The sequence below is a fragment of the Heptranchias perlo genome, unplaced genomic scaffold (assembly GCF_035084215.1).
Source record: "Heptranchias perlo isolate sHepPer1 unplaced genomic scaffold, sHepPer1.hap1 HAP1_SCAFFOLD_54, whole genome shotgun sequence".
In the NCBI taxonomy this organism is placed as follows: domain Eukaryota; kingdom Metazoa; phylum Chordata; class Chondrichthyes; order Hexanchiformes; family Hexanchidae; genus Heptranchias; species Heptranchias perlo.
In genome coordinates this window covers 2336007-2359089 of record NW_027139559.1, presented here as the reverse complement: position 1 = coordinate 2359089, position 23083 = coordinate 2336007, and the positions used below count along the sequence as shown (strand labels likewise).

At 45.6% G+C, this 23083-nt stretch overlaps 2 non-coding genes across 2 annotated transcripts; one reads left to right on the top strand and one right to left on the bottom strand.

Annotated features, from left to right (window-relative positions):
* The first annotated feature begins 5570 nt into the window (after positions 1–5570).
* On the top strand, positions 5571–5643 carry trnap-ugg (transfer RNA proline (anticodon UGG)). Its single transcript has one exon. It is a non-coding gene; the product is annotated as a tRNA-Pro (tRNA).
* Positions 5644–10580: 4937 nt separating this feature from the next.
* Positions 10581–10676, bottom strand: trnai-uau (transfer RNA isoleucine (anticodon UAU)). The gene is made up of 2 exons: positions 10639–10676; positions 10581–10616 (listed from the first exon to the last, which is right to left on the bottom strand). It is a non-coding gene; the product is annotated as a tRNA-Ile (tRNA).
* Between the last annotated feature and the right edge of the window lie 12407 nt (positions 10677–23083).

Below are 23083 nucleotides of genomic sequence, written 5' to 3'. Positions count from 1 at the left end.
GTAGATTGATATTTTCAGCAAATAACAGGTGCCAGCGACCTTTGAAAGAATTCGAAGAAACATCTTCCCTTTAAGAGATTGAGCTCCCCTGGTGGTGGAAAGTGCGAATTGATTCCACGTCCAAGGCCCGGAATGGATCGCTGATTGCAGGTGAGTCTTCGGCCAGCCGAATCTTGCGTTCTGCCTCCACAAGGGGAATTGGGCACGGGGAAACAGCGCATCACGCTCCCTCCGCCCAGAAATGGCCCTTTTCCAATTTTTCCCCCAACGTTTTCTGCTTGCGCCAGTCGACAGGATTTCGTTATGGTGCATGGCACATGGGGCCGCGGGAAGAAATATTTCATTTAGATAGATCAATTTACCACCTCGGACGTCGAAAAGCGCTTTACAGACAATGAAGAACTTTTTGAGGTGTAGTCACTGCTGACATGTAAGAAACGATGCAGCCATCATGCGCACAGCAAGATCCCAAACACAGTGATGTTACAATGACCAGATAATTTGTTATCGTGATGTGGCTGATGGGATAAATGTTGAAAAGGGCTCCAGGGAGAAATAATCACCTTCAAAGACGGAGACGAGGTGATTGGATGAGTCCGAGTTTTGACCTTTTTAATGTTTTTCTTTCCTTATTTTCATCTTCTTCAGATTCCAACTGATCAGAAAACTGACAAGTGAAGTCTCAATGAATTTTCGATCAACCTGTCACTCAAAACAAACAATGTTATAAATAATGAAATAAAGCGGATTGAGACGGTTCATTCACTTCACTGAAACGTCTAATTCCGGTTAAACCGGCGCGGCGGAGTCACAGCAGCTCATCGCTGATCTGAACCTCAACTCCATTCAACGAAATAAACACTGGAAAAATCATGTTTCGAGACGAGTTTGCTAATTTCCTGTGAAATGAAGATCACTAAACCAGCAAAACATTCCTGCCCTGATGAAACACACAGCACGGGGATGTGTCGAATGTGTAGCAAGAAACCCGCGATTTTATTATTACACGGATAGAATCCCGTGCTCAATATTAACATTAACACTGAGCGCCAGGTCTGGATCTGACCCGTTTACCCCGTGGTGCGGGACCCCGTCGCGTTTATATTTACCAAAAAAAAGAAAATACGAAAATAATAATCACACCCAGCAGAATTGGGGATTGTTCGTATTTTACAGCACCGGATGAGGCCACTCGGCCCGTCAGTCTTGGATAGCAAATTCTGTTCACAATCTCCACTCGTTGTTGTTCACCGTGTACATTTTTAGTTAACCGATTTTACTTTTATTTTATTTCACCTCTCTCTATTTTGCAGACAGAGTGCGAAAGAGATTCGCTTTGGAGGCTGAACATTTTGATCAAATATTTGAAAATTGTTTATTCTGATTGTAGGTTTCTCGGAGATCCAGCGGGAGTTCAGTTCTCAGTTTCCGGATGAGTCGGAAACAGTAAGGCAATTTGCTGCAAGAGAGAAAACAATAAATGAACAACAGCAATAAAGTGAAAGGAAGTGAAAGATACAAGCAGAGTCTGAACCAGCCCTGCCCAGGATTTAACTTTATTTGGAGAACGAGTCCACGATGGATCGCGTGGCCTCATGGATAAGGCGTCTAACTTCAGAATTAATCGTGATATTATCAGACGATTGTAGGTTCGCGGTCGTTTTACTCGCTGGTTGAGATTGTGTCCACCGTGCGCCATCACTGTTTTGCACCCGACCGTTTCGAACAGTCGGATGGAACGGAAATCCGTAAATTCCTGTGGTTCCAGAAGTTGACCCGAAATTTTCAATATTGTCGATCTGGGTGCACGGGCAGGACATAAAGTAAACGTGACCTTATTTCTACTGTTTGGATTCAGAAATGGTCGGCTAATCCATTGTGCTCTTTATGTCTGGGTCCGAATCCCATCCGTGAACTTTTTGTATTGAACTTTTGATGCAGCCTTACTTAAGTTTTGCAGAATCAAAATGTGCTTGAATGCTATTATTATCAATCCGACACCGGTGGTTTAAGTCTGTGTTCCTGGATTGTTTATATACTGTCAAATCTCCTCTTAACCTTCTCTGCTCTAAGGAGAAAAATCTCAGCTTCTCCAATCTCCACACATAACTGAAGTCCCTCATAGCCGATACCTTTTTTGCAAATCTCTCCTACACCCTCTCGAAAGCCTTGATAACCTTCCTAGAATGTGGTGCTAATCATTGAACACAATGCTCCAGCTGAGGCCTAACCAGTATTTTTAAAAAAGTTCAGCATAACTTCCTTTATTTTGTACTCTATGGCTCTATTTCCAAAGCCAAGGATCCCATTTGCTGATTTTACAGCCGTCTCATCTTTTTCTATCACTTTCAAAGATTTGATAACTTAAACCCCCAGATCTCGATGTTCCTGCACCCGATTTAAAATTGTACCATTTATTTATATTGCCTCTCCTCATTCTTCAGAACAAAATATATCACTTCACACCTCTTTGAGTAAAATTTAATTTGCCATGTGTCTGGCCATTTCATCAGCCTGCCAATATCGTCCTGAAGTCTGTTAATATATTTGAAATTGTTTACCACATTGTCGAGTTTCGTTTCATCTGCACACTTGGAAATTCTGCCCTGTCCATCCAAGTCCATCTTGTACACTATCTATTTCAAGCCGACACTATCAGGCCTTCTTTACCAAAATCGTTTTCAATGTGCGACATGCATTATCAAGTAAGGCTTTGCAGAATGTATGAGGTAAGAAGCTACATTGTTGTCTATAAGTGCAACGGAATAAAGTGCTTCCTGATTTAGCGTGAAAATCCGAGCTCTAATTTTATGCCCCGCCCCACCCCACCACCACCAGAGGAAATAGCTTCTCTGTATCTACTCTTCCGAATCGTTTTATTATTCTGAATACCTCAATCAGATCAACCTTTCAAACAGAAGGAAACACCATCCAAGTGTATACAACCTGTCCTCATAATTTAACCATTTAAGACCAGGAATGATTCTGCACCCCCTCCAAGGCCAATATATCCTTCCTGACGCTCGGTGCCCAGAACTGAACGCAGTTCTCTCGATGTAGTCTGACCAAGGCTCTGTGCAACTGAAGCATAACTTCCTCCTCTTTGCATTCCAGTCCCCTTAAGATAAAGGCCAACATCCCATTACGTTTTGTATTGTCCACTAGATTTTAGTGATTTGTGTACATGGACACACAAATCCCTTTGCTCCTCCGCTGTTCCTAATATCTCGACATTTAGAACTTTTTCCGATTGATTGGATCCAAAGTGAAATACCTCACACCTCCCCACATTGAACTCCATTTAACACAGTTTTGCGTGTCACTTAATCTGTTTCTGTCCCTTTGTAACTTCCTGATCCCACCCACACAGGTAACTGTGCCTCCGATCTTACTGTCATTTGCAAACTTGGATATACAACTCTATATTCCTTCATCCAAGTTACTCAGAAATATTGGGAGCACATTCCCGAGTGTTCACTGAAATCAGGTACCTTAATATTTTGAGGATTCCTCTAAATCCCACGGTGTTTCCCCACAGAGGTTTCAGTGAGCGCTGCAGTAAATCTCGTCCTCGGGACTTTATTGAAAACCCTCAGTTTTTGATGTTCAATCAGAATTGTCTTTGCATCCCGTGCTGGCGAGTCAGGGATTAGTGTTCCAAGAATCAGGAATATGATCTGGAACCAGATCTTGCCGACTGCGCTACTGGAGAAATATGAGTTCGATTTTTGTTTTTGATCCGCTCGATCAGATTGAATTTGACCCAGAAACAGGAAGCGGTTTTGGTGAAACTGATCCGAGGGTGAAGCGCGAAGGTGGTTGAAGCGATGAGCTGCTCAGTGATTGGATCCAGCCCGTGTGGCTCGGGATCCCGGTCTGGTCTCGGTCGCCGACACTGTTTCCTCCCTGATCGGTTTCCATCTGCTTTCACCAATTGCCCCAGGGACCACCGTTTATATCTGGATTCAGCACCAGGCAGAGAGATAGAAACAACTGTCTGCTGTTTATTGACCTGATCGGGAGTTTAATGTCACCGACGGCTGATTCACTGAGATCTCCAGGCCTGTGCTCGGCCACCATTTGGTTTGGTTCGCTGTTACGACGCTTGTTCTCGCCGGGTGAAGAAGACAGATTTTCTCTTTCACCAAGTTGTTACAATACTGGACCAGGCTCATTTTCTGTGTGAATACCTGGGAAAAGCGGGCAGAGCAGGGACAGAGAAGGCTGTTGTAACCCGCAGTGGAACAAGGCCGAAATTTTGACGGACCAGAATTATTTCACTTTCATTATAATCCTACAATTGCTGGGACCTCGAGCCACAATGATGCATTCACGGCGTGCGCCATTGTCGATAGGTGAATGTTGCAGCAAGTGAGATACGGGATGGGGTGAATTGCCCATAATTTCTGGAACATTTGCGCCGCTCGTCCGGAAAACTCGATGAAACGATAAAAGTTGTTTTCGTCGCTCAGCCCACCGTTGCCGTCAACCGTGATGCCGAATTCGCTGTATTTACGTCATTAATCGCGCCGCAATCACTTGCAATTGGACAATAACGGCAAATGAAGTATGAGGCAGCAAGAAATGACTGAGAAAAGTCACAAACTTCAGCCTCTCAGCTTTATCTCCTGCCTTCTCACTCTCTTTCTCTCAGGTGCAACATTTTGTTTCTTTTCAATCGTTTTTGTTTCACTCTCCTGCTTTCCTTCCTTCTTTCCATCACCGCCTTCTTTCTTGGGAAAAAGGCGCTTCTGCCATCCACAACTCTGAGAGAAGCGATTTGGTGATTATTGACTCAGATCAAAAGCAGAGTGAGGTTTAGCAAGTATTCGAAACGCGGATTTCTCAACTATCAATCAATGAAAGGCCCAAAACGAGATTTACACCCCTCGACCAACGAATCTCTGGCAATTGAAACACACAGCCACTGAAAAATTTCGCCACCACCCACAGCCGATGAGCCATCCTTTCAGACGGTTCCTGCCCATCCAGTCTCGCTTTCTATTCCGATGTTCAGCACCATCGAGTTGTACACTAATTATTTCAAGTAAACAATATCAGCCTCTCTTCACCAAATTTTGAATGTACAACTTGTCTCATCAAGTAAGATTTTCTAAAATCGATATGCTCTGAAGCCACATTGCCGTTTGTGTGAGAATAGGTACACCAGGTAGACCAGCGCTGGTACATATTGCCTAATCTAAAACACACACACTTTAAACTATTGTGCAGTAGTTGTGGGAGGTCACCCACAGGAGGAGGTCAGGACCTGGTGCATCACAGACATTACTCACCAACATTTCGTGGGAAGAGATGAGAAATGTAATAGGATCAGACCAGATAGTGTGGAGTGAGTGTGGGAATACAACATGATGAATAGGGCTAGATATATGATGTACTGACAGGGGATAAGGAAGAGAAGGTCATTACTGATATCCATGGTTTCTCATGCAGAGACCGATGAACAAAAGATCGATGTTATTGCGCAGACGCATTGAAGGAAGAGACTCAACAAAGTCTCTTGGCACAGGTATCAATGCCATAACGTTGGGAAAGAGTCGCGCAAATATGGCGCCGTGGCTCAGTGGTTAAAGCACCTGTCTTGGAAACAGGGGATCCTGGGTTCAAATCCCAGCGGTACCTTTAGCTTATGTTGTTTGTCTCCATGTTTTGTTGCTCCCATTTTTCCACCCGTTTCCTCCTCCACATTTGTTACTTGCAGAACCCCTTGGTTCACTTCCCAGCCTCTCTGTGTTGACTGCCGAGTTAAATTCGTTCCGGAGATTCCCATCCACGGGTTTACAATTGCAACGAATCATCTCCGTGAGGTTAAAGTGCCCCCTGCTCCTTTATATTTCCATTAAATATAAAAATTCAGCTGTTCGCTGATATTCTGTATTTTCCCCAATCAATTAGACAGGAGGGAACGAATCTTTCTGTGAGGACGTTGGACAAACTGATTCTAGGGTAGAGCTAAACATTCATGGTGGAGATTAAACACAGACCAATACCGCGGGAGCGCTTCTGGCCAGATCCCTTTTCATTTGCTTTTCCCGTTAATCTTTCATTCGCTGTAAACCCCAGAGGCAGCAAGGAAGGACAGAGAGATCTATCTCCGATCCGTCCTCTCTACTCGACCTTTAGCCCATTACAGCAGGTGTAAAATTCCAATTGTCCCTCTCCATTTGAACAAAATATGAACAATCCTGGGACACAGACTTAAAACACCGGTGTCGGATTGATAGTAATATCATTCAAGCCCATTTTCATTCTCCAAAACTGACGGAGGGCCGCAACAAAAGCTCAATACAATTACGACACGGATGGGATTCGGACCCACACGTAAAGAGCAGAATGGATTATTCGACCATTTCTGAATCCAAACAGTAGAAATAAAATCACTTTTACACTATGTCCTGCCCGAGCACCGTGACCGAGAATGTTGAATGTGTCGGGTCAACTTCTGTCAGGAAAGGTATTTACGGATTTCCGTTCAAAGAGGTCAGTCACTGCAAGAACGATCGGGGATCAAACAGCAACGGCACACGTTGGAAGGATTGTAAAAACGACGGCGGTCGGACTCGAACCTGCAATCTTCTGATAACACTCCGATTAATACCGAAGTCAGACGCGTTATCCATTAGGCCACGCGGCCGCTGCCGCAACGTTTCAGCAAAAGATCTTAAACCCGGGGCAGGGTGGTTAAGACTCTGTTTGCATCTTTCACTTCCTTTCACTTTATTGATGTTGTTCATTTATTGTTTTCTTTCTTGTAGCAAGTTGGCTCTACTGTTTCCGACTGATCAGGAAACTGACAACCGAACTCCCGCTGGGTCTCCGAGAAACCTACAATCAGAATAAACAATGTTCAAATCTTTGATCAAAATGTTTAGCCTCCAAAGCGAATCTCTTTGCCACCCGGTCTGCAAAATAGAGAGAGTGGACATAAAATGGATATCAAATCAGTAAACTAAAAATGTACACGGAGAAAGACACAGAGCGGAGATTGTGAACAGAATTTACTGTCCAAGCCAGACGGGCCGAGTGGCCTCATCCTTTCCTGTAAAATGCGAACAATTCCCAATTCTGCTGGGTGAGATAATTAGTTTCTGATTTTCTTTTTTTGGTAAATATAAACGCGGACGGGGTCCCGCACCACGGGGTAAACGGGTCAGATCCAGACCTGGCGCTGAGTGTAAATGTTAATATTGAGCACGGTATTCTATCCGTGTAACAAAAAATCGCGGGTTTCTTGCTCTGTATTCGACACATCCCCTTGCTGTGTGTTTAATCAGGGCAGGGAATGTTTTGCTGTTTCAGTGATATTCATTTTTCAGGAAAACAGCAAACTCGTCTCGAAGCATGAGATTTCCAGTTTCTATTTCGCTAAATGGAGTTGAGGTGCAGATCAGCGATGAGCTGCTGTGACTCCGCCGCGTCGGTTCAACCGGAATTTGACGTTTCAGTGAAGTGAAGTGAACCGTCTCAATCCGGTTTATTTCTTTAGTTGTAACATTGGTTATTTTGAGTGACAGATTTATCGAACATTCATTGAGAGTTCAGTTGTTAGTTTTCTGATCAGTTTGAATCTGAAGAAGTTAAAAATAAGGAAGGAAAATATTACGAAGGTCAAAACTCGAACTGATCCAATCACCTGGTCTGCGTCTTTAAAGGTGATTCGTTCTCCCCGGAGCCCTGTTCAATATATTAAAATGCAATCTTTCTTCCTGTGGCCCCAAGTTCCAGGTACCATATCGGATCCAGTCGACTGGCGCACGAAGGAAATGTTTGGGGGGAAAATTGGATAAGGGCGGTTTTTGGCCGTGGGTAGCGTGATGCGCTGTTTCTCCTTGCCCAATGACCCTTGCGCTGGCTGGACGCAAGATTCGCTGGACGGAAGACTCACCTGCAATCAGGGTTCCATTCTCGGCCTTGCACTTGGAATCAATGCAACACGCGCTTTCCACCACCAGAGGGAGGACAATCGCTTAAAGGCAGGTTGTTTCTTCGAGATCTCTCAAAGACAGCTGGGACCTCTTATTTGCCGAAAATAACAGTCTACTGTCTGCACGGAATCTGAACTGAGATGAGACATCGCACACGTAAAGCACAGATGCAGGTTCCATCCCTATGTTTACACATGATGAGTTATCTTTAAACACTGAACAAAGGTTGAACACAACTAAATCTCACATCCTTCAATCTGCATGCCAGATCTCACCAATCTGCCGATCTGAGTTGGTACCAGGCGTGGAGAGTGCATGCACCAAGGTTCCCTGCTGGTGCTGAGAGACCTTGGTGCAAGAGGTGGACAGAAGGAGGGACATTCTATATCCCCGAGGTTTGGAGGGGGTCGGGGGGCAAGAGGCGTCCAGACATATATCCAAAAGACAGCGGGAGGCAGCGGGGGACGAAGTCAATGCCAGTCCCACAGCATCATAGACTTGGATACATTGCAGGAAGAAGTTAAATGCTTTGATATGAGTCGTCAAGGTGAGTGAGGTCAACTCTCAAGTGGCATCTCCAACGAGCTGAACCACGCAATACACCCACCATCCCCCACATACCAACAAACTCTTTCCATCAGTATTCAACTCTTGTAACCAGAGGCTTCATCTCACCCTTACACGTAACCACTGTTGCAAGCCGCCCACCCACAACTCACAGGCCACACACACTGGCAGCTATTTTGCCATGACAGGAACATCACCCAGACATACGTCCCGTTTTTTGGCAGAAGAAGGTGGCGCATATCAGGAGGCAGCAAGTGGCAGTGGCATTTAGCCCGTCGAGCCTGTTCCACCATTCAATGAGATCATGGTTGACCTGTGACCTAATTCCATGCACCCGGCTTAGCCCGATATCCGATAATTCCCTTGGTTCACAGAAATCGATCAATCTCAGATTTAACATTCACAAGTGCGCTACCATCAACTATTATCTGCAGAAGAGCGTTTCAAACGTCTCCCACTCTTTGCGCAGAGAAGCCGAGGTTAAGTTAACGCAACACAACTGGAGAAAAGAAAATGTCTCAAGATGTTGTGCAGATTGAAGCTGAATATGAATTTATCGCAATTCACGCGGTGTCATGAATGCAGAATGAAAATGCTCCTGCATTGGGCGGTCATCGAGCCCCCGCTTCCTGTGTGGCAGGCAAGAATTCGACCAATAAAACACCAACGCCCAAGCGGGCAGGTGCCGCCATGTGTCCACTTGGGAACCGACCTGAAAGAACAGACAATCTTACAGGCCGAAAATGAGAGTGTTTGATGAGATTATTACTCTGACGTGATTCCAGTAGCAAAATCGGTTAACGCGGGTATTGATATAACAGTATCAGGGCTCGAGAAATGCCGCGGTTGTGAGTTCGTGCCTCACCTTGAATGTTTGAGTCTTTTGCTTCTGAACATTTCCACCGGATCTGAAGGTACCGCTGGTGTGTTCCATGAAGCATCTCCTTCTTCGTGTTCTCATGTGAGGACTTGGGGTCCTCTGGCCGGCCTTATTTCAATAGCAGGTGTGAGTTTATTTGTTAATAGGCGGGAGAGGGGCGATTGGCGACAGCATGAAATGTGAAAGGAGGCGGCACGACGTCTTTAAACCGAAAGAACCGAAATCACAATTCTTCTTTTGGTGAAATAGACATTCTTCTGTTTTTAGTGTCGTGCATGAAAAAGCGGATCGGGCGGGAAGGTGGATTCGAGGTCGAAGATCAGCCCTGATCTTATTGAATGGCGGAGCAGGCTCGAGGGGCCGTAAGTCCGACTCCTGCAACTATTTCTCATGTTCTTATGTAACAGCTGACCCGCTCCTGGTGGCTTGGCTGTTTGTTTTGCAATATCCTGCCCCGCCTTTCCGCTTGATCCAGTTTGTTGCTCCCACTTTCACGTTCAACTTGTTTCTCGTCCCTGGTCATGTAAAAAAATTGCAGATTGCAGAAGGTTCAAAGCCTGAAGGAAGATCAACGGTGGAAGGAATGAAAGCAGCGATTTTGCTTTGCCACCAATGACGAAACGCTCAATTTTCCTTTATTTTTCGTTGTTCTCTCTTGGAGTCAACTTTGGCGAAAGTGAAACGAACTTCAGTGACTGTGAAATGACCAGGGGTTCTTGCAGCACAAGATGAAATTGGCGACATCGGCATCTGAGAGGCTGAAATGGTTCACATTGTTCCCGAGTTTCGGTAAGAGACAGCACGGATTGATTTGTAGCGCTGAATGTCTCTGCATTCGACCGCCCACGGAGATGATGCTGGAAGTGTCTGCAAGGAGAGGGTGGGGGATAAAAAGTATTTAATTTATTCGAGCAAATAAATCCGAATTTTCCTGCACGACACTTCAAACACGAAAAGAAGAATTGTGTGTTCGGTTCTTTCGATTGAAAGATCTCGTGCCGCCTCCTTTCCCATTTCATGCTGTCGCCAATCGCCCCCTCTCTTGCCTATTAATAAATAAACTCACACCTCGTATTGCGATGCGGCCGGCCAGAGGACCCCAAGTGCCCACATGAAAACACGAAGAAGGAGATGCTTCATGAAACATATCAGCTCCGGTGGAAATGTTCAGAAGCAAAAGGTAAATCTGCTCCAGGTGAGGTTCGAACTCACAACCTCGGCATTTGCTCCAATCTGATACTGTTATATAAGTACCGCGTGCTAACCGATTGCGCCACGAGAGCCGCCCACGATTAGTGTGCCCAGCAAACAGTGTCATTTGCGGCCTGTGAGACTGTCTGTTCTTTCAGACAAGTTTCCAAGCAGACAACTGCCGTTCGGACATTGGTGTTTTCGTTGTCGAATTTTTGCCTGCCGCACAGGAAGCTGGGGTTTGATTACCGCCCAATGCAGGAGCATTTTCATCTGCGTTAATGACATCGCGTGAATTGGGATATTTTCTTTTCTCCACGTGCGTAGCGTTGACGAAACCTCGGCATTCTGTCCTCTGAAACAGGATCAGGAATTAAGTCAATTTTCACTGTCAGTTGGGGTACAGCCGTAATTAACTGGGATTTGAACCCGGGACCGCTCACATACACAACCAGTTAAACCGCCCGAAGCCAACATTACACCCCTCAAACAACAGGGAACCAGGAATACTACTGTACAGACAATGTCTCAATCGCAGCAACGCACAGCAGACCACCCAACCTTTCAGGCCACTTCTGTTCATCCAATCTCGTTTTCTAATCCGATGTACAGCAATGTCAAGTTGAGCACTAACTATTTCAAGTCATCAATATTAGACTCTCTTTACCACATGCGTTTTGAATGAACGACTTGTATTATCAAGTAAATCTTTGCAGAATGTATTGCTCTAAAGCTACATTGTCAACTGTCTCGGCATCCGCAGGTTATCCACTGAACCAAAAGTATAATAAAATTGCTAATTTTTCACTGTGAGGTCGAAGAGATATGAATATGGAGACATTAGCTACGAATTCATCAGCTGGGTTGCAATTTTGCTTTTCCCGCTGTCTCTCTCCATCTTATTTCTATCTCCCTGTCTGTCTCTCTTTGTCTTTTCATCTCTCTCACCCTGTTTCACTTACGTTGTCTCTTTTTCTCTGCCCTGTCTCTCTCCCTTCCTTTCTCTTCCCTCTATCTTTGTTTTTCTATCTCTTTTTTCCTCTCTATCTCTCTATCACCCACTTATCTCCGTCTCTTTTCTTCTTCTGTGTGTCTCTCTCTCTTATCTCTATCGCTCATTCTCTCACGATCCCTCTGTCCCTCCACCTTGTCTCTCTCTTTCTCCCTCTTTTCTGTGACTTTTCCTCTCTATCCACTCTCTCTATCTCTCTTACGATTTCTCTCTCTCCCTGTCTTTCTCTGTTTTTATTTTACTTTCTCAATCTTGCCTCCGCCTCCACAATTTCCCTGTCCCTCTCTGTCTCTCTGTCTTTCCAGTCTGCTTTGTCTCTCTCCGACCACTCTCTCTCTCTCTCTCTCTCCCCGTCTTTATTCTCTCTAACTCTACTCTCTCTTTCATTCTCGCTCTATATATCACTCTGTCTCCCTCTTGTCTTTCTCTTTCTCAGTGTCTCCCCTCTGCCCCCTCTCTGCTCTCCCTCTCATTCTCTCAGTGTCTTCCTCTCCCCCTCTTTTTTGTTTCTGTTGATTATTTCAGTGTTGTTTCCTCTGTCTTTCTCTGTCTCACTCTGCCTCTCTCTCTCCTTTTTTCCCTCTGACTCTGTCACACTCTCTCTGTCTCTCTTTGTGTGTCTCTCTCGCTGTGCCTCTCTCTGTCACTCTCTTTCTCTCTGTCCGTGAATCTCTCTCTGTTTCTCTCTCTGTCTCTATCTCCCCTCTCTCTCCCTTTCGCTCTGACTTTCTCCCCATCTCCCTCTCTCTCTGTCCCCCTCTCACTCTCTGTCTCTCTGTCTCTCCCTCTTGTCTTTCTCTCTCTCACTGACTCCCCTTCTGCTCCCCTCTCTGCTCTGTCTCTTGCTCTCTGTCTCTTATCTCTCGCTATCTTCCTCTTCCCTTGGTCTCTCTCTGTCTCTCGTTCGCTGTCTCTCTGTCAGCCTTACGCTCACTCTCTCTTTTTGTTTATGTTAATCATTACAGATTTGTTTCCTCTCTGCCTCACTGTATCTCTGTCCGTCTCTCTTTGTGTCTCTCTCCCGTTCTCTCTCTGACTCTCCCTGTCTCCCTGTCTCTCTCTCTCTCTGTCTCTTTCATTGTCTCTCTCTCTCTGTCTCTCTCATCGTCTCTCTCTCTCTCCCCCTGTTTCTGACTATGTCTCTTTGTATGTCTCTGTCCATCTATGAGACTCTATGTCTGTCTCTGTCTCTCTATCTCTGTCTTTCTGTCTGTCTCTCTATCTCTCTCCCTGTGTCTCTCCATCTAACTCTCTGTGTCTCTCTCTCCATCACTCTTCGTCTCTCTCTCCGTCTCGCCCCTCTCTTACTCTCTTTCTCTGTGACTCTCTGTCTCTGTCACTCTGTGCGTGTGTGTCCTTCTCTCTCAGTTCCTTCCCCTCTCGTTCTCTCCCTCTACGTTCTGTCTCTCTCTGTCTTTCAATCTCTTGGGCTCTGTTTCTCTCCCTCTACCTCGCTCAATCTGCCTCTCTCTCTGTCTCTCTGCCTCCTCATCTCTCTGTCTCTTTCTCTGTATCTCTTTCCCTCTGACTCGCTGTGTGCGTGTGTGTGATTGTCTTTCTCTTTCTGTCTCTTCCTCACCCTCTTTCTCCATCTCTCTCCCCTCCTGACTTTTTTACAAAGCGAGTGGTTGTGATCAGGAATGATCACCCCCCTGAGGGGGTGGTGCATGCAGATTCAATCGTGGCTTTCAAAAGAGAATTGGATAAGCACTTGAAGGGGAAAAAATCTGTGCTACCGGGATAGGGCGGAGGGGTGGTTCTCGCTGGATTGCTGTTGCAGGTTGCCGGCACCGACTCGACGTGCCGAATGGCCTCCTTCCGTGATTCAACCATTCTCTGCATCTATGATTCCAAATATCCTCTGGGGTGAGCGAGAACGTTTTCGGCAAAGATGCCATCTTCTGGTAACAGGGATTTTTACACCTCAACTTTCGTTGAATCTCACAACACCGGAGGAGGCAATTCAGCCCATCATGGCGATGTCGGCTATTTTTCGGCTATCCAATTAGTCCCACTCTCCAGCTCTTTCATAATAGCCCTGCAATTTTTTTCTCTTCCATTATTTTCCAATTCCATTTTTATAATCACAATTGACTCTCCATCCTCCACCCCTTCTTGCAGTGCATTCCAGATTATAACAACACGATGTGTAAACTTTGCAATGGAGTGAATAGTGAGGAAAATTAGCAGAATTCTTCTGGAGGACATAGTCAGACTGGTAAAATGTGCAGTCACATGGCAGATGCAATCTAATGCGGATAAGTGTGAAGTGATGCACTTTGTGAGGAACAACATGGAGAGGGGCACGATGATGTAAATTATATTATTTTGAGGCAGAGGGGATGCAATTACAGAGGACCTGGGTGTGCATATTCACAGAATAGGGCAAGTTTATAAGAAAGCTTATGGGATACTTGGCTTTGTAAACAGTGGCATTGAATACAAAAACAAGGAAGTCCATGCGGAACCTTTACAAATCACTGGTTAGGCCTCAGCTGGAGTATGTGGTACAATTCTAGGCACCACACTTTAGTAAGGATGTCAAGGAATTGGAGAGGGTACAAATGAGGTTTATCAGGAAGATATCAGGGATAAGGGACTTAAGTTATGTGGAGAGATCAGCGGACCTGGATGCAGCCACCAGCCTCTGACCTGATCCGCGGCACTCTGCAGGTTCGCTCCAGATTGAACTCACTGATGATCTGTCAAGCAGCCCAAAGTGTCAAGTCACTTTCCACATCTCGAACAGTCAAACACTTTGTTCCTGTATCAATACACTGTTTCTGTCCGGGCTCCTCGGTTTTATCCCTGTTTTCAATGTAACGTAACCGATCTTCTCTACAGCCATTCTGTGTTAGGTCCAACAAATCAGCAGCAATGGGACTTGGACTGATGGGATGTTGATGTTCTTGCAGGACCTGTTTCTGCTCTCATCTCACTTGTACATGTAATGCCTAATGGGTTCGGCCCAGAACCACACACTGGAATGAAACAACCTCAGTATCCACGTCATCAGAAACAGTGACATTTGCAACCACTCCTTGCAGGCCATTGGTGCTGGGAATGGGCTCGGTTGGGCTGTAGTTCAGCGTGAGACAGACCACATTGTTACAATGAAGCTGGGAAAGCCCTGAGATATGATGCTATTAAGGTCATCACACCAGTAATCTATTGGAGCGGTCATGTCTGCCACTCCAGAAGAATCTCGACCAGACCCCTTGCTGCTGCAGGAATCGCCTGGACTGCCTCATTGTCCAGGGTGCTCTGCACGGCCTTACATTCCTCCTGTGCTGTTTTACAAATGCGGCTCTTGAACTTCTACAACTGATCTTCCATCTCCAGAATGTGGGAGGTGACTGTCTCCACGGCCTGGTCATTCAGCCTGTGCGAACAATTCGAAGTTCTGTTGAAGACTGGAGTCCTGAGATCTGCGGCCTTGGGCCCCTCAGCCAAGGGCAGTTGTTTCTCGGCCTCCGCAGGGGAGAAACGTAGAATTACTTGCAGCTCCTCCTTCACTCTGGTGTTCGGTGCTTCACCCTGTGAGATACCCTCAGTCTCACTACATACATTCTCTCGAGAGGGTCCTCCTGGGCTGGTGATGGAAACGGTGAATCGGGTGCAGGAATGGACGCTTCGGAGTTACCAAGCTCAGTGTCATATCCTTATTTCTTTAAATGGTGAGAAAACTTAAAATTAACAAGAACTTTAATTGCTGTTGCCTTTGACACAATAAAATGTTCCAAGGAGCTTCACAGCAGCGTTATCAGATACAATTTGACACTTATCCACAAAAGGAGATATTCGGACAGGTGAACGAAAACTTAGTCAAAAAGTTAGTATCTAAGGAGCGTCATAAAGGAGTGGAGAGAGGCGGAGGGGTTTAAGTCGGGTATTCCAGAGATTTGGGACCAGCCAGCTGAAGGAAAAACCGCCATTGGTGGAGCGAATAAAATTTGGGAGTGCACAAGAGGCCATAATTTAAGGTACGCAGTGATCTCGGAGGGTTGTAGGTCTGTGGAAGGTTACATCGAAAGGGAGTGGTAAGGCCGCAGAGGGATCTGAACACAAGGATGAGAATTTTAAAATCGAGGCATTGGCGGACCGGGAGCCAATGGAGGTGAGCGAGCACAGTGGTGATGGACAGTTTCAAAGCGAAGAACCGTGTGCAGGATTAGAGGGACGTCTCCACGCGACCTGAACACAGCACCGGAGGTTCTCTAAATGGTTCAGCGACTGGGATACAATCTCCCCAGTAATTGCTGTCCACTTGCTCGGTGTATGTGGAGGTTTGACCGGGCCGTGCTATCTTGTTTCCCAGGGAGGGGCAGTGATGAGATGTCTCAGGCAGCATTTGCTGCTTTCCACCGGCAGCGGGTGATTGGAGAGAGCGGGGCCGGACAGGCGGCCTCAATGTTGCTGCTTGTCGCGGCCTCATTCACTCCGGCAGCTGGGGAACAGCGAAAAACTGATGGCTTTGTTGCCGCGGCTGAAATGCAGTTACAAACTATTGTTATTAAGGGAGGCAGCGCTGCGGGATCCTTGAATGTTCTCTCACAGATCAACTGAAACCAGTCGAAATGTGCAGCTTTTAGAGGAGCTTTCCGCATCTTCAGAGCAGGAAACGGGAGTGAAGGAGAGATACTGCCGGTATCTGTGTGGTGTTGGACTGTGTGTAGAACTGTACAGAGAAATAAAGAATATACCGGGGCTGTGTAATATGGTATTTTATTCATATTTAACCCCCCAAGTGAAATCTTCCACCGTTTGAATTGATTTATTTTCATTGAAGATCGTTTGCAAAATGATTCTACTCGATTTCGAACCGTGAACTTTCTGTATATTAGGTAAAAGTGATAACCGCTACACTGCGGAAACTGAGCTCTGTAAATTATTATCGGAACAACTCAGAAGAGAAGAGCGGGATCCAAATATTTTCAATGCGGGAGGTGGATTCGATTCCCGTTCAGGGAATTAACCTTTACAAAAGAGTTTATTGTATTAATTACACAAAACTCATTAAACTCGGTAAAAAAAGATGAATAATTGTTCTAATCGCCATTAATGAACCGATAACTTTTTGTTTCAGACTGAAGGAAATCCTAACATGGTACCGAGACAGTCAAAACTTTAAAAAGTTTTTGTGTTTTGCATGTGCGGAATTGTCTCCCGTTCTCATTTTACAGACGGTATTTTAGGACTTGATTAAAAATGTTCCGTGTTTATGACACCAGGACTCTGGTGCAACCTTTGTAAAATTCCCCACCTCATTAAAACACAACGGTAACTACTGCTCCACTCAATCATACAACCCCAACTAGTGCCCCTCATTTAAAGAAACTTAACTAGAGCCCCCCACTATTGTACAACCTCAAGTGTGTATATACAAAGTGTGAGTGTGTTTTTTTGACTGTGATATTTAAGTAATGGCAGCCTCCGATCCCTCCGTGTCTATGGAAAGTTTGTTAGTGACGAAAGTCGAATCGCGCCCTGACAATACATGGAAATGGACTTCACATGTGTGTATTTCAGAACATCTTTCACCATTCAGTAACCAAGGAAGTAAAACACTCACAACGACGAAACAACACTCGAACACTCTGAATTTCATTTATCATGTTATCAAAAACACATTAAGGTTGAAGTTCACATGCAAACCGCCTGCGAATATGATTATTGAGATCACAGGCCCATTTCCCTGCATTGTGTGTGTGAGATGTTTTCCACTAAAATCCGTTCCTGTGGATGAAACGTTGTCGCCATAACCACACCTGCGGTTAATCAGCAATTTCCATTGGACAACACTGGGAGAGAGCGTGGTCAAGTGGCCTGAGCCCGGACATTGATGCTCCAGTATTGTGAGGGCGCAATTCGACTTTCGTAACCATCTTTCCATAGACACGGAGGGATTAGAGGCTGCTATTACATAAATATCACATTCAAATAAACACACTCACACTTTGTATTTACACACTAGAGGTTGTACAATAGTGGCGGAAAGGGTGGCGGTATTCGTTCAGGTTTTTTAATTGAGGCGGCACTTGGTGTGGTTGCAAGATCGATTGGGGGCAATAGTTACTGTTGTGTTTTAGTGAGGTGGAGAATTTAAATTATTTTAAGATTCATGGTGACATAAACACGGAACATGTTTAACCAAGTTCCAAAATACCGTCTGTAGAATGAGAATGGATGACGATCAACATGGACAAAACACAAACCACATATTACATTTTTGATGGCGACTCGCGAACCTTGTTAGGCTTTCCGGCAATCTAAAACAGAACGTTACCGGTTGATTAATGGATTTGAATGTTACACCCAGGAGCGAGGATAGCCGCAGGGTCTAAGGCCAGTTATTCAGATTGCGTGGGTTCTTATTCTGGTCGTGATGTTCAGTAATTCAGCACAGAATCAGAGAATGGTTACAGCACGGAAAGAGGCCATTCGGCCCAGCGAGTCCGTGCCGGCTCTCAGCAAGAGCAATACAACGAGTAACACTGCCCCGCCCTATCCCCGTGGCATTGCAATTTTGCCATTGCAGGACTTATCCAATTCCCATTTAAAAGCCCCGATTGACTCTGCCTCCACAAACCCCTCAGGCAGTACATTCCAGGTCACAACCATTCGCTGTGTAAAAAAGTTTTGCAACACCAGGTTACAGTCCTGGTTATATATAACCTGGTGTTGTAAGACTCCTTACATTTGTCCACCCCAGTCCATCACCGGCATCTCCACATCATAAAAAAGTTTGAATAAAGCATACGGGATCCCGGGCTTTATAAATAGAGGCATGGAGTACGAATGCAAAGAAGTTATGATGAACTTTTATGAAACACTGGTTCGGCCACATCAGGAGTATTGTGCCAAGTTCTGAGCACGGTACTTTAAGAAGGATGTGAAGCCTCGCTGTGCAAAAAAGTTTTTCCTCATGTCGCCTTTGGTTATTTTGCAAGTCACCTTAAATCTTTGTCCTCTGGTTCTTGACCCCTCCTCCAATGGGAACAATTTATCTCTATCAACTCTGTCCAGACCCTTCATGATTTTGAATACCTCTATCAAATCTCCTCTCAAACTCCTCTCCTCTAAGGAGATCAACCCCAGCTTCTCTAGTCTATGCACGTCTCTGATGTCTCTCATCCTTGGCATCATCCCGGTAATTCTATTCTGCAACCTCTCTGAGGCCTTCACATCCTTCCTAAATTGTGGTACCCAGAACTGGACACAATACTCCAGTTGTGGCCGAACCAATGTTTGACAAAGGTTCATCATAACATCCTTACTTTTGTACTCTGCCGCTATTTATAAAGCACACGATCCCATATGCTTTCTTCACCGCTTTCTCAACCTGCCCTGCCTCCTTCAACGATTTGTGCACATATACTCCCAGATCTCTGTGTACCTGCACCCATTTCAGTTCATCAGCTTCAGTTGATATTGCTTCTCCTCGTTCTTCCGACCGAAATCCAGCAGCGGAGAGAGAGGGGCATTCTGGGAGAAGTCGGCTCAGTCACCTCCACTGAACAGTGGGTAGCAGAAGAAGCCCTTCAGTTACGACCAGGAGGAAAAGCATCCAGCCAGCAGAGGAGACAGAGGGGCATTCTGGGAGAAGTCGGCTCAGTCACCTCCACTGAACAGTGGGTAGCAGAAGAACTGGTGTCGAGGAGCAGTTAAACCTGAAACACAATATTTGTGTTTACCTCCCTCCCTCCTCCTGCAACCAAAAAAACAGGAGGTTATTCTGAGGGACAGGATCGACAGGCATTTGGAGAGGCAGGGACTAATTAGGAACAGTCAGCATGGTTTTGTGAGAGGAAAATCATGTCTCACGAATTTGATTGAGTTTTTTGAAGGGGTAACCAAGAAGATAGATGAGGGCTGTGCAGTAGACGTGGTCTACATGGACTTCAGCAAAGCATTTGACAAGGTACCGCATGGTAGGTTGTTACATAAGGTTAAATCTCATGGGATCCAAGGTGAGGTAGCCAATTGGATACAAAATTGGCTTGACGACAGAAGACAGAGGGTGGTTGTAGAGGGTTGTTTTTCAAACTGGATGCCTGTGTCCAGCGGTGTGCCTCAAGGATCGGTGCTGGGTCCGCTGTTATTTGTTATTTATATTAATGATTTGGATGAGAATATAGGAGGCATGGTTAGTAAGTTTGCAGATGACACCAAGATTGGTGGCATTGTGGACAGTGAAGAAGGTTATCTGGGATTGCAACGGGATCTTGATCAATTGGGCCAGTGGGCCGATGAATGGCAGATGGAGTTTAATTTAGATAAATGTGAGGTGATGCATTTTGGTAGATCGAATCGGGCCAGGACCTACTCCGTTAATGGTAGGGCGTTGGGGAGAGTTATAGAACAAAGAGATCTAGGAGTACTGATTCATAGCTCCTTGAAAGTGGAGTCACAGGTGGATAGGGTGGTGAAGAAGGCATTCGGCATGCTTGGTTTCATTGGTCAGAACATTGAATGCAGGAGTTGGGATGTCTTGTTGAAGTTGTACAGGGCATTGGTGAGGCCACACTTGGAGTACTGTTTACAGTTCTGGTCACCCTATTATAGAAAGGATATTATTAAACTAGAAAGAGTGCAGAAAAGATTTACTAGGATGCTACCGGGACTTGATGGTTTGACTTACAGGGAGAGGTTACACAGACTGGGACTTTTTTCCCTGGAGAGTAGGAGGTTAAGGGGTGATCTTATAGAAGTCTATAAAATAATGAGGGGCATAGATAAGGTCGATAGTCAAAATCTTTTCTCAAAGGTAGTGGAGTCTATAACGAGGGGGCATAGATTTAAGGTGAGAGGGGAGAGATACAAAAGGGTCCAGAGGGGCAATTTTTTCACTCAAAGGGTGGTGAGTGTCTGGAACGAGCTGCCAGAGGCAGTAGTAGAGGCGGGTACAATTTTGTCTTTTAAAAAGCATTTGGAAAGTTACATGGGTAAGATGGGTATCGAGGGATATGGGCCAAGTGCAGGCAATTGGGACTAGCTTAGTGGTATAAACTGGGCGACATGGACATGTTGGGCCGAAGGGCCTGTTTCCATGTTGTAACTTCTATGAACTATGAACTGTGAGGAGGGCAAGCAAGTTGACGAGGAGGAGGATCGAGCTACTGCAGCTGCTGGAGTTATGAAGTCACAGCCAACAGGGAAGTGATTGGATGGTGACTGGTAAGTAGTTTTACTTTTCTTTTTTTTTCTTGACATTGTAGTTGTTGTTAAGCTAATTTAAAGGTTAAGTAATGGCAGAAGATCGCAGACCCGTGTCATGTTCCTCTTGTGGGATGTGGGAATTCAGGGATACTTCCTGTGTCCCTGGTTCCTTCACCTGCGGGAAGTGTGTCCAGCTGCAGCTACTGTTTGACCGCTTGACGGCTCTGGAGCTGCGGATGGATAAACTTTGCGGCATCCGCGACGCTGAGGAAGTCGTGGATAGCACGTTCAGTGAGTTGGTCACACCACAGATAAAAATTACTGAGGGTGATAGTGAATGGGTGAACAACGGACAGAGGAAGAGTAGGAAGGCAGTGCATGGGGTCCCCTGCGGTCATCTCCCTCCAAAACAGGTATACCGTTTTGGATACTGTTGGGGGAGATGACTCACCAGGGGAAGGTGATAGCGGCCAGGTTCATGGCACCGTGGCTGGCTCTGCTGCACAGGAGGGCAGGAAAAAGTGTGGCAGAGCTATAGTGATAGGGGACTCGATTGTAAGGGGAACAGACAGGCGTTTCTGCGGACGCAACCGAGACTCCAGGATGGCATGTTGATCCCTGGTGCAAGGGTAAGGGATGTCTCGGAGCGGTTGCAGGACATTCTGGAGGGGGAGGGTGAACAGCCAGTTGTCGTGGTGCATATCGGTACCAACGATATAGGTAAAAAACGGGATGAGGTCCTACAAGCTGAATTTAGGGAGTTTGGAGTTAAACTAAAAAGTAGGACCTCAAAGGTAGTAATCTCAGGATTGCTACCAGTGCCACGGGCTAGACAGAGTAGGAATGACAGGATAGCTAGGATGAATACGTGGCTTGAGAGATGGTGCAAGAGGGAGGGATTCAAATTCCTGGGACATTGAAACCGGTTCTGGGGGAGGTGGGACCAGTTCAAATTGGACTGTCTGCATCTGGGCAGGACTGGAACCAATGTCCTGGGGGGAGTGTTTGCTAGTGCTGTTGGGGAGGGTTTAAACTAATGTGGCAGGGGGATGGGAACCGATGCAGGAAGTCAGTGGGAAGCAAAGTGGTGACAGAAACAAAAGGCAGTAAGGGAGAGTGTACAAAACATGACTGGACAGATGGGCTGAGAAAGCAGGGCAAAGACCAAGGGAAGTCTAGATTAAAATGCATTTATTTCAATGCAAGAAGTCTGATGGACAAGGCAGATGAACTCAGGGCATTGATGGGTACATGCGACTGGGACGTTATAGCTATTACTGAAACATGGCTAAGGGAGGGGCAGGACTGGCAGCTCATTGTTCCAGGGTACAGATGCTATAGGAAAGATAGAGCAGGAGGTAAGAGAGGAGGGGGAGTTCCGTTCTTGATTCGGGAGAACATTTCGGCAGTAGTGAGAGGGGATATATCCGAGGGTTCGCCCACTGAGTCTATATGGGTAGAACTGAAAAATAAGAAGGGAGAGATCACTTTGATAGGATTGTACTACAGACCCCCAAATAGTCAACGGGAAATTGAGGAGAAAATATGTAAGGAGATTACAGACAACTGCAAGAAAAATAGGTTGGTAATAGTAGGGGAATTTAACTTTCCCAACATTGACTGGGACAACCATAGCATTAGGGGCTTGGATGGAGAGAACTTTGTTGAGTGTATTCAGGAGGAATTTCTCATTCAGAATGTGCATGGCCCTACTAGAGAGGGGGCAAAACTTGACCTCCTCTTGGGAAATAAGGAAGGGCAGGTGACAGAAGTGTTAGTGAGGGATCACTTTGGGACCAGTGATCATAATTCCATTAGTTTTAAGATAACTATGGAGAATGATAGGTCTGGCCCAAAACGTAAAATTCTAAATTGGGGAATGTCCAATTTTGATGGTATTAGACAGGAACTTTCAGAAGTTAAGTGGGAGAGTATGTTGGCAGGCAAAGGGACGTCTGGTAAGTGGGAGGCTTTCAAAAGTGGGTTAAACAGGGTTCAGGTTAAGCACATTCCTTATAAAGTGAAGGGCAAGGCTGGTAGAAGTAGGGAACCTCGGATGACTCGGGAGATTGAGGCCCTAGTCAAAAAGAAGAAGGAGGCATATGACATGCATAGGCAGCTGGGATCAAGTGGATCCCTTGAAGAGAATCGAGATTGCTGGAGTAGAGTTAAGAAAGAATTCAGGAGGGCAAAAAGGGGATATGAGATTGCTTTGGCAGATAAGGCAAAGGAGAATCCAAAGATCTTCTACAAGTACATAAATGGCAAAAGAGTAACTAGGGACAGAGTAGGGCCACTTAAGGATCAACAAGGTCATCAATGTGCGGA